This window comes from Triticum dicoccoides, chromosome 7A, assembly GCF_002162155.2.
Source record: "Triticum dicoccoides isolate Atlit2015 ecotype Zavitan chromosome 7A, WEW_v2.0, whole genome shotgun sequence".
Lineage (NCBI taxonomy): Eukaryota > Viridiplantae > Streptophyta > Magnoliopsida > Poales > Poaceae > Triticum > Triticum dicoccoides.
Genome location: NC_041392.1, coordinates 246,277,382 through 246,286,888, shown reverse-complemented (window position 1 = coordinate 246,286,888; position 9,507 = coordinate 246,277,382).

Genomic DNA, 9,507 nt, shown 5'->3' with positions numbered 1-9,507 from the left:
CGTTGCGTGGGCAGCCGGTGAGCAGACCTAGCTACCCCCCTAAAAAGGCAGGAGCTTACCAGTCCAACCCAGCGCGCACCGCTCCGTCGCTGACGTCTATTAAGCTTCGGCTGATGTACACGACGCAGAACGCCCATACTATGCCCACGTGATGGTTAGTGCTATCAGGCCAGAGGCCCCTCGGATCAAATATCCAAATCGTAGTGGATTAGGAACGCGCGGTAACAAGCAGAGACTCACGAAAGATGTGACCCCGTTGCCCCATCTCGAGGACTTGCGGCAAGGGCTAAGAATGCCCGGCCACGCCTCGTAATTATCTCACGGGCACCTTCCAGGTCAACCCGACTCCTCATCGCTCGCAATTATGCTCGCGCGGGCACCCCTCAGGGTCGACCCGTCTTTAGGAACATGGTTCAGTGTAAAGTCATAGTAACCATAGTAACTGTGTGTTTAAACATCAAGGGGAAAACCCGAGGAATCATCCTCGGTGAATTCCACTCAATGTAATCATCAAGGTGAACGTAAGAGGAATCACCCCCGAGGTTCACACTTGAGGGGTTGCACGACAGAGTCATATCGGAAGTGGTTAAGGTGGAATCACCCCCGATGACCACGACCGAATAGCTACACTACAGGGTTAACATCAGAAGTGATGTAGAGGTCTCACCCTCGGCACTCGATAGTAACCCAGCAGTGTCGAGCAACTAAGGGGAAAGTGATGTGCGGTGCCGGGGCCTGGTCTTCAATCCCGTTGATCGGGTCTTCAATGATGAAGCAGGGGCAACAAGGACAAGGTGGGGGTCACTGATGGATCATTAACCAACCTATACTAAGCAGTTTAGGATAAGCAGGTAAGGTACAATAACAGATACAAAAGCAGGCTATGCATCAGAATAGGAGCATACAATAACAGTAGCAAAATCTAATGCAAGCATGAGAGAAAGGAATGGGCGATATCGGGATGATCAAAGGGGGGGCTTGCCTGGTTGCTCTGGCAAGGAGGGGTCGTCGTCGACGTAGTCGATCACAGGGGCATCAGCATCGTCAACGGGGTCTACCGAAAAGAAGAGGGGGGAGAAACAGTAAATACATAGCAAGCAAGTGCATACTAGGACAACAGGCAGAGCTAGACGTGTTCTAACGTGGTGCAACACGATACCGACGAGGGCGGAAGTCAACCGGGAATGTTTTCCCGGTTCCGGACCTGTGTCAGACAGATGACCAGAGGGGGAAAGTTCCATGTTCAACATGCTAGGGGCATGTGATAGATGAACAGACCGCGTATTCAGATTCGTTGGATTTTTCTGAGCAACTTTCATATAGAAAACATTTTCATCCGAATTACGATTTATTTTCTATGAATTTTCAAAGATTAAAGCATTTTCAGAAACTATTAAAAAACAGAAAAGGAATATTGCATCAGCATGACGTCATAGTGACGTCAATAGTCAACAGGACGGCTGACCGGTCAAAACTGACATGAGGGACCCATCTGTCATAGACAGTGGGTTAAAAAGGGTTTAAACTAATCTAAATTTAGTTAGTAAAACTACTGGGCCCACCTGTCAGTGTCTAATTAACTAAACTAATTAGTTTTAATTTTTAGAATCTTTTAGTTAGAAGATTAAGTGGTGGGACCCGCACATCAGTGGCTGGGGCCTGCCCAGTCAGCATAGTTGACCAGGTCAACTGGTCAACAGGGGACCAGGGGCCCCACTGGTAGTGACCCGGGGGGTGGCCCCAGGTGTGCCACGTCGGCGGCCGGCGCTGGAGACAACTCCGGCGACCAAAAACGCGGCGGAGCTCGCCGGACTTGGCCGGAAGAACGCTACGGCGCTCCGTTGGGGGCGTGCTTAGGCTCGTTTGGACGAGCGTTCAACGCCGCATCCATCTACGGGAGCGGTGCGGCCGTAAACGGCCGGAAGCTACGGCGGCGAGCGGCGGAGCGGCGCCGGAGTTCGGCCCTCGCGCGAACTGCGGCTGGAGGGCACGGGAGGACTACTGGGAAGGCTCTACGGGGTCCTGGCGAGTCCCAGAGCACGGTGGCGAGGTCGGGTGAGCACGACATCGACGAGGACGACGGTGACGAGCACGGCGGCGGAGGCACGCTACGGCCAGGACTGTAGCTACGGCTAGGGGCGCGGTGAGGCGAGGAAGGAGAGGGGAGAGGACGGAGTGGAGCTCACCGAGCGGTCAAGAAAGACCCTTGGTGGCAGGAGCAGCAGAGTTCGCCGGGGAGGAAGGGGATCGTCGGCGGCCGTCGAGGAAGAAGACGACTCGATCCGTGGCCTGCGGTGCTCCTCGAGCTCGATGGCGAGGCGTAGTCGAGGTAGAGGTCGTCGGCGCGTCTCGTGGACGTGATGGTGAGGCGCGGGGTGGCCGGTGGCCGCGGCTATGGCACAGCCATGGCGACGGTGGCGCTCGGTGGTGGACGGGAAACGAGGGGAGAGGCAACGAGCAGGCGGAGAGGGCGAGGGGAATCTAGGAGTGGGTGGAGGTAGGTGGGGAAGGTCTCGAGGAGCCGGAGGGGGAGGCTCTTATCCACCCGCGGCGTTGCTGGCGAGGTGGTCGGGCGGCGACGAGCCCCTGTAGCGGTGCGCACCGGGGGAACAGGAGGGAGGGGAGAGCGACCGGGGAGGGGGCATGGGCCGGCCTAGCTAGGCCAGCTAGCGCGGGTGGGCCGAAGCCCAAGTGGGGCAGGGGCTTTCTCTCCCCTCTGCTTTTTCCTTTTCTCCTTTTCTTTTCTCTTTTTTTTTTGCAACTTTTGCCTCTGCTTTTAGCCACTATTGACTTTACAAAAATTATGCCACTGGCCAAAACAATTTCAAATAATGATTGGGCACTGCAAAAAAAAGATTGTGAGGCTTTAGAAATAGTTTGCCATTTTTATAAATTAAAAAGGCATTTAATTTATTGCTTAGGTCACTGTTTTAAGTAGTTTAGGCCACTTAAACCCTTTGCAAAAATGTTGGTTCACCACCAATATTAGTTGTGGATTATTTGGCACATGATGAACATTTTTGTGTTCATGTCTGAGCATTTTGAATTTCACTCATAACTTTAAATTGAATTCAACTGGAATGTGAAAGAGTATGAGACAAAAATGATCAGGCACATGTTTAGCAAAACAATTAACTTAACCCCAGGGATTACTGTAGCATCATTACACCGGGGGTGTTACAATGACAAACTACTCCAAAAGATATAAGTGAAGATTAATGAGTAGTCGAACAATTATGCAACTATATGAACTCTCTAACATTTAATAATTTCAGATCTTGGTATTTTATTCAAACAGCAAGCAAAACAAAAGAAAATAAAATGACGCTCCAAGCAAAACACATATCATGTGGTAAATAAAAATATAGCTCCAAGTAAAGTTACCGATGAACGAAGACGAAAGAGGGGATCCCTTCCGGGGCATCCCCAAGTTTAGGCTTTTGGTTGTCCTTGAATATTACTTTGGGGTGCCTTGGTAATCCCCAAGCTTAGGCTCTTGCCACTCCTTATTCCATAGTCCATCAAATCTTTACCCAAAACTTGAAAACTTCACAACACAAAACTTAACAGAAAACTCGTAAGCTCCGTTAGCGAAAGAAAACAAAACACCACTTCAAGGTGCTGTAATGAACTCATTATTTATTTATATTGGTGTTAAACCTACTGTATTCCAACTTCTCTATGGTTTATAAACTCTTTTACTAGCCATAGATTCATCAAAATAAGTAAACAACGCAGTGAAAACATAATCTGTCAAAAACAGAACAGTCTGTAGTAATATGCAGGTTTCGACCACTTCTGGAACTCATAAAATTCTAAAATAAATTTGTGGACCTGAGAAATTTATCTATTAATCATCTGCAAAAAGAATTAACTAAATAGCACTCTCCAATAAAAAATGACAGCAATTCTCGTGAGCGCTAAAGTTTCTGTTTTCTACAGCAAGATCAACAAGACTATCCCCAAGTCTTCCCAACGGTTCTACTTGAAACAAACACTAATTAAAACATAAAAACTCAATCATAATAGAGGATAGATAAATTATTTATTGCTAAACATGAGCAAAAAGCAAGTAACAAGAATAAGATTGGGTTGCCTCCCAACAAGCGCTATCGTTTAACGCCCCTAACTAGGCATGATGATTACAATGATGCTCACATAAAAGACAAGAATTGAAACATAAAGAGAGCATCATGAAGAATATTAATAGCAAATTTAAGTCTAATCCACTTCCTATACATAGGGATCTTGTGAGCAAAAAACTTGTGGGAACAAGAATCAACTTGCATAGGAAGGTAAAATAAGCATAACTTCAAAACTTTAGCACATAGAGAGGAAACTTGATATTATTGCAATTCCTACAAGCATATATTCCTCCCTCATAATAATTTTCAGTAGCATCATGAATGAATTCAACAATATAACCAGCACCTAAAGCATTCTTTTCATGATCTACTAGCATAAAATTTTATTACTCTCCACATAAGCAAAATTCTTCTCATTCGGAATAGTGGGAGTATCATAAGAAACTCGAATACTATAAATTGTTTCCACATTAAAAGAGTAATGTTCAGAAAAGGGGTAAACCATAATCATGACAAGTCTTATAAATATAATCACTACTTTTTATAGCATAAGTATCATTACAATAATCATCATAAGTAGGAGGCATGCTATCATCATTATAAATTTGCATATCAAAACTTGGGAGACTAAAAATATCATCTTCATTAAAAGTAGCATCCCCAAGCTTGGGAAAAACATTAATTGCAGCAAATATATTCTCAAAAACATCATCTTCATCAAACATAGCATCCCCAAGCTTGGGCCTTTTCATATCGTAAGCATAATCACTCTCATCATTAATAGTATGGATAGCACCAATAGTATAGCAATTATCATATTCTTCCAAGCAAGTGCCAAGAAGATTTTCAAGATCATAAGAAGTATCATTATCTTCCACAATTATATTTTCATGAGGCACAATAGTAATAGGAGCAGCATTATTTGGGGGAGATATCTTTTTACCTCTCTTCCTTTTTCTTTTCTTTTTCTTCACCACATAATGTGTGGGTTCAATCCTATTTTTTGAGCTCCTTATTAATGAGATTGGTTTAATAGGAGGCTCCTCCTCGTTACCTGATTCATCATAAGAAATAATAGGAGGGTATTGGGAAGTCTCTTCCCTTTCATTAGTATTCTCTTTATCTTCTATTTGTTTTCTTTTCTTTATGTAGTTGGCAATATAAGGATTTTCAATACATTCACCGCACAATACATATAAATTTCCTCTAGATCAAAGCGAAGAAGTTTATCACGGGCAAATATTGGAAAATAGTTAGTTATACGTTTCATTTCTTCGTAACCCATAAGCAAACTAAGTTCATTATAATGTGCAAGGGAAATCAAGTCATCACAATTTTTGGACACGATTAGATCATGAAACAATTTGCATTGGATAGTTAAATGACCCCCTTCATTGCAAAGTTCATAAGTATGGCCAAGAAAATTTAAATTTTCAGCACAAACATCTAGCCTTTCCTGCAACAATTTAGTTTCTAAATTCTTATGTCTCTTGCAATATCTATCTTCCCTATTTGGTGTGTACTTGCAAACCCAATGCACTCCACAAAAATTGACATGTTTATAGAAGACATTTTCATCGTAACTAGTGCAATCATCATTAGTACCATGGATATTTAAAGAGTTCATACTAACAACATTGCAATCATACTCATCATTCAAAGATTTAGTGCCAAACATTTTAATGCATTCTTCTTCTAATACTTTGGCACAATTTTCCTTTCCATCATACTCACGAAAGATATTAAAAAGATGAAGCGTATGAGGCAAACTCAATTCCATATTTTTTTTGTAGTTTTCTTTTTAAAACTAAACTAGTGCTCAAACAAGAAACAAAAAGATTCGACTGCAAGATCTAAAGATATACCTTCAAGCACTCACCTCCCCGGCAACGGCGCCAGAAAAGAACTTGATGTCTACTACACAACCTTTTTCTTGTAGACGTTGTTGGGCCTCCAAGTGCAGAGGTTTGTAGGACAGTAGCAAATTTTCCTCAAGTGGGTGACCTATGTTGGAAATATGCCCTAGAGGCAATAATAAAAGTATTATTATTATATTTCCTTGTTCATGATAATTGTCTTTTATTCATGCTATAACTGTATTATCCGGAAATCGTAATACACGTGTGAATACATAGACCACAATATGTCCCTAGTGAGCCTCTAGTTGACTAGCTCGTTGTGATCAACAGATAGTCATGGTTTCCTGACTATGGACATTGGATGTCGTTGATAACGGGATCACATCATTAGGAGAATGATGTGATGGACAAGACCCAATCCTAAGACTAGCACAAAAGATCGAGTAGTTCATTTGCTAGAGCTTTGCCAATGTCAAGTATCTCTTCCTTTGACCATGAGATCGTGTAACTCCTGGATACCGTAGGAGTGCTTTGGGTGTATCAAACGTCACAACATAACTGGGTGACTATAAAGGTGCACTACAGGTATCTCCGAAAGTATCTATTGTTTTATGCGGATCAAGACTGGGATTTGTCACTCCGTGTAAACGGAGAGGTATCTCTGGGCCCACTCGGTAGGACATCATCATATGCGCAATGTGACCAAGGAGTTGATCACGGGATGATGTGTTACGGAACGAGTAAAGTGACTTGCCGATAACGAGATTGAACAAGGTATTGGATACCGACGATCGAATCTCGGGCAAGTAAAATACCGCTAGACAAAGGGAATTGTATACGGGATTGATTAAGTCCTTGACATCGTGGTTCATCCGATGAGATCATCGTGGAACATGTGGGAGCCAACATGGGTATCCAGATCCCGCTGTTGGTTATTGACTGGAGAGCGTCTCGGTCATGTCTGCATGTCTCCCGAACCCGTAGGGTCTACACACTTAAGGTTCGATGACGCTAGGGTTATAAAGGAAGCTTGTATGTGGTTACCGAATGTTGTTCGGAGTCCCGGATGAGATCCCGGACGTCACGAGGAGTTCCGGAATGGTCCGGAGGTAAATATTTATATATAGGAAGTCCTGTTTCGGTAATCAGGACAAGTTTCGGGGTCATCGGTATTGTACCGGGACCACCGGAAGGGTCCCGGGGGCCCACCGGGTGGGGCCACCTGCCCCGGGGGGCCACATGGGCTGTAGGGGGTGCGCCTTGGCCTACATGGGCCAAGGGCACCAGCCCCAAGAGGCCCATGCGCAAGGAAACTTGGAGAGGGAAGAGTCCTAAAGGGGGAAGGCACCTCCGAGGTGCCTTGGGGAGGATGGACTCCTCCCCATCCTTAGCCGCACCCCTTCCTTGGAGGAGGGGGCAAGGCTGCGCCCTCCCCCTCTCCCTTGGCCCTATATATAGTGGGGAAAAGGAGGAGCAATCATACCTAAGGCCTTTGGTTGCCTCCCTCTCCCTCCCGTGACACATCTCCTCTCCCGTAGGTGCTCGGCGAAGCCCTGCGGGATTGCCACGCTCCTCCACCACCACCACCACGCCGTTGTGCTGCTGTTGGATGGAGTCTTCCTCAACCTCTCCCTCTCTCCTTGCTGGATCAAGGCGTGGGAGACGTCACCGGGCTGTACGTGTGTTGAACGCGGAGGTGCTGTCCGTTCGGCACTTGATCATCGGTGATCTGAATCACGACGAGTACGACTCCATCAACCCCGTTCACTTGAACGCTTCCGCTTAGCGATCTACAAGGGTATGTAGATGCACTCTCCCTCCTACTCGTTGCTGGTCTCTCCATAGATAGATCTTGGTGTTTCGTAGGAAAAATTTTTGAATTTCTGCTACGTTCCCCAAAAGTGGTATCAGAGCCAGGTTTATTGCGTAGATTCTATGCACGAGTAGAACACAAAGTAGTTGTGGGCGTTGATTTTGTTCAATATGCTTGCCGTTACTAGTCTTATCTTGATTCGGCGGCATCGTGGGATGAAGCGGCCCGGACCGACCTTACACGTACTCTTACGTGAGACTGGTTCCACCGACAAACATGCACTAGATGCATAAGGTGGCTAGCGGGTGTCTGTCTCTCCTACTTTAGTCGGATCGGATTCGATGAAAAGGGTCCTTATGAAGGGTAAATAGCAATTGGCATATCACGTTGTGGTCTTTGCGTAGGTAAGAAACGTTCTTGCTAGAAACCCATAGCAGCCACGTAAAACATGCAACAACAATTAGAGGACGTCTAACTTGTTTTTGCAGGGTATGCTATGTGATGTGATATGGCCAAAAGGATGTGATGAATGATATGTGATGTATGAGATTGATCATGTTCTTGTAATAGGATTCACGACTTGCATGTCGATGAGTATGACAACCGGCAGGAGCCATAGGAGTTGTCTTTATTTTTTGTATGACCCGCGTGTCATTGAAGAACGCCATGTAAACTACTTTACTTTATTGCTAAACGCGTTAGTCATAGAAGTAGAAGTAGTCGTTGGCGTGACAACTTCATGAAGACACGATGATGGAGATCATGATGATGGAGATCATGGTGTCATGCCGGTGACAAGATGATCATGGAGCCCCGAAGATGAAGATCAAAGGAGCTATATGATATTGGCCATATCATGTCACTACTCTTATTTGATTGCATGTGATGTTTATCATGTTTATACATCTTATTTGCTTAGAACGACGGTAGTAAATAAGATGATCCCTCATTAAAATTTCAAGAAGTGTTCTCCCCTAACTGTGCACCGTTGCTACAGTTCGTCGTTTCGAAGCACCACGTGATGATCGGGTGTGATAGATTCTTACGTTCACATACAACGGGTGTAAGACAGTTTTACACAGCGAAAACACTTAGGGTTAACTTGACGAGCCTAGCATGTACAGACATGGCCTCGGAACACGGAGACCGAAAGGTCGAGCATGAGTCGTATGGTAGATACGATCAACATGAAGATGTTCACCGATGTTAACTAGTCCGTCTCACGTGATGATCGGACACGGCCTAGTTGACTCGGATCATGTGATCACTTAGATGACCAGAGGGATGTCTATCTGAGTGGGAGTTCATAAGATGAACTTAATTATCCTGAACATAGTCAAAAGACCTTTTGCAAATTATGTCGTAGCTCGCGCTTTAGTTCTACTGTTTTAGATATGTTCCTAGAGAAAAATATAGTTGAAAGTTGACAGTAGCGATTATGCGGACACTGGAAAGCTTATGTCCTTAATGCACTGCTCAGTGTGCTGAACCCCAAACGTCGTTTGTGGATGTTGCGAACATCGGACATACACGTTTTGATAACTACGTGATAGTTCAGTTAAATGGTTTAAGTAGAGGCACCAAAGACGTTTTTCGAAACGTCGCGGAACATATGAGATGTTTCGAGGGCTGAAATTAGGATTTCAGGCTCGTGCCCACGTCAAGAGGTATAAGACCTCCGACGATTTTCTTAGCCTGCAAACTAAGGAGAGAAGCTCAATTGTTGAGCTTGTGCTCAGATTGTCTGAGT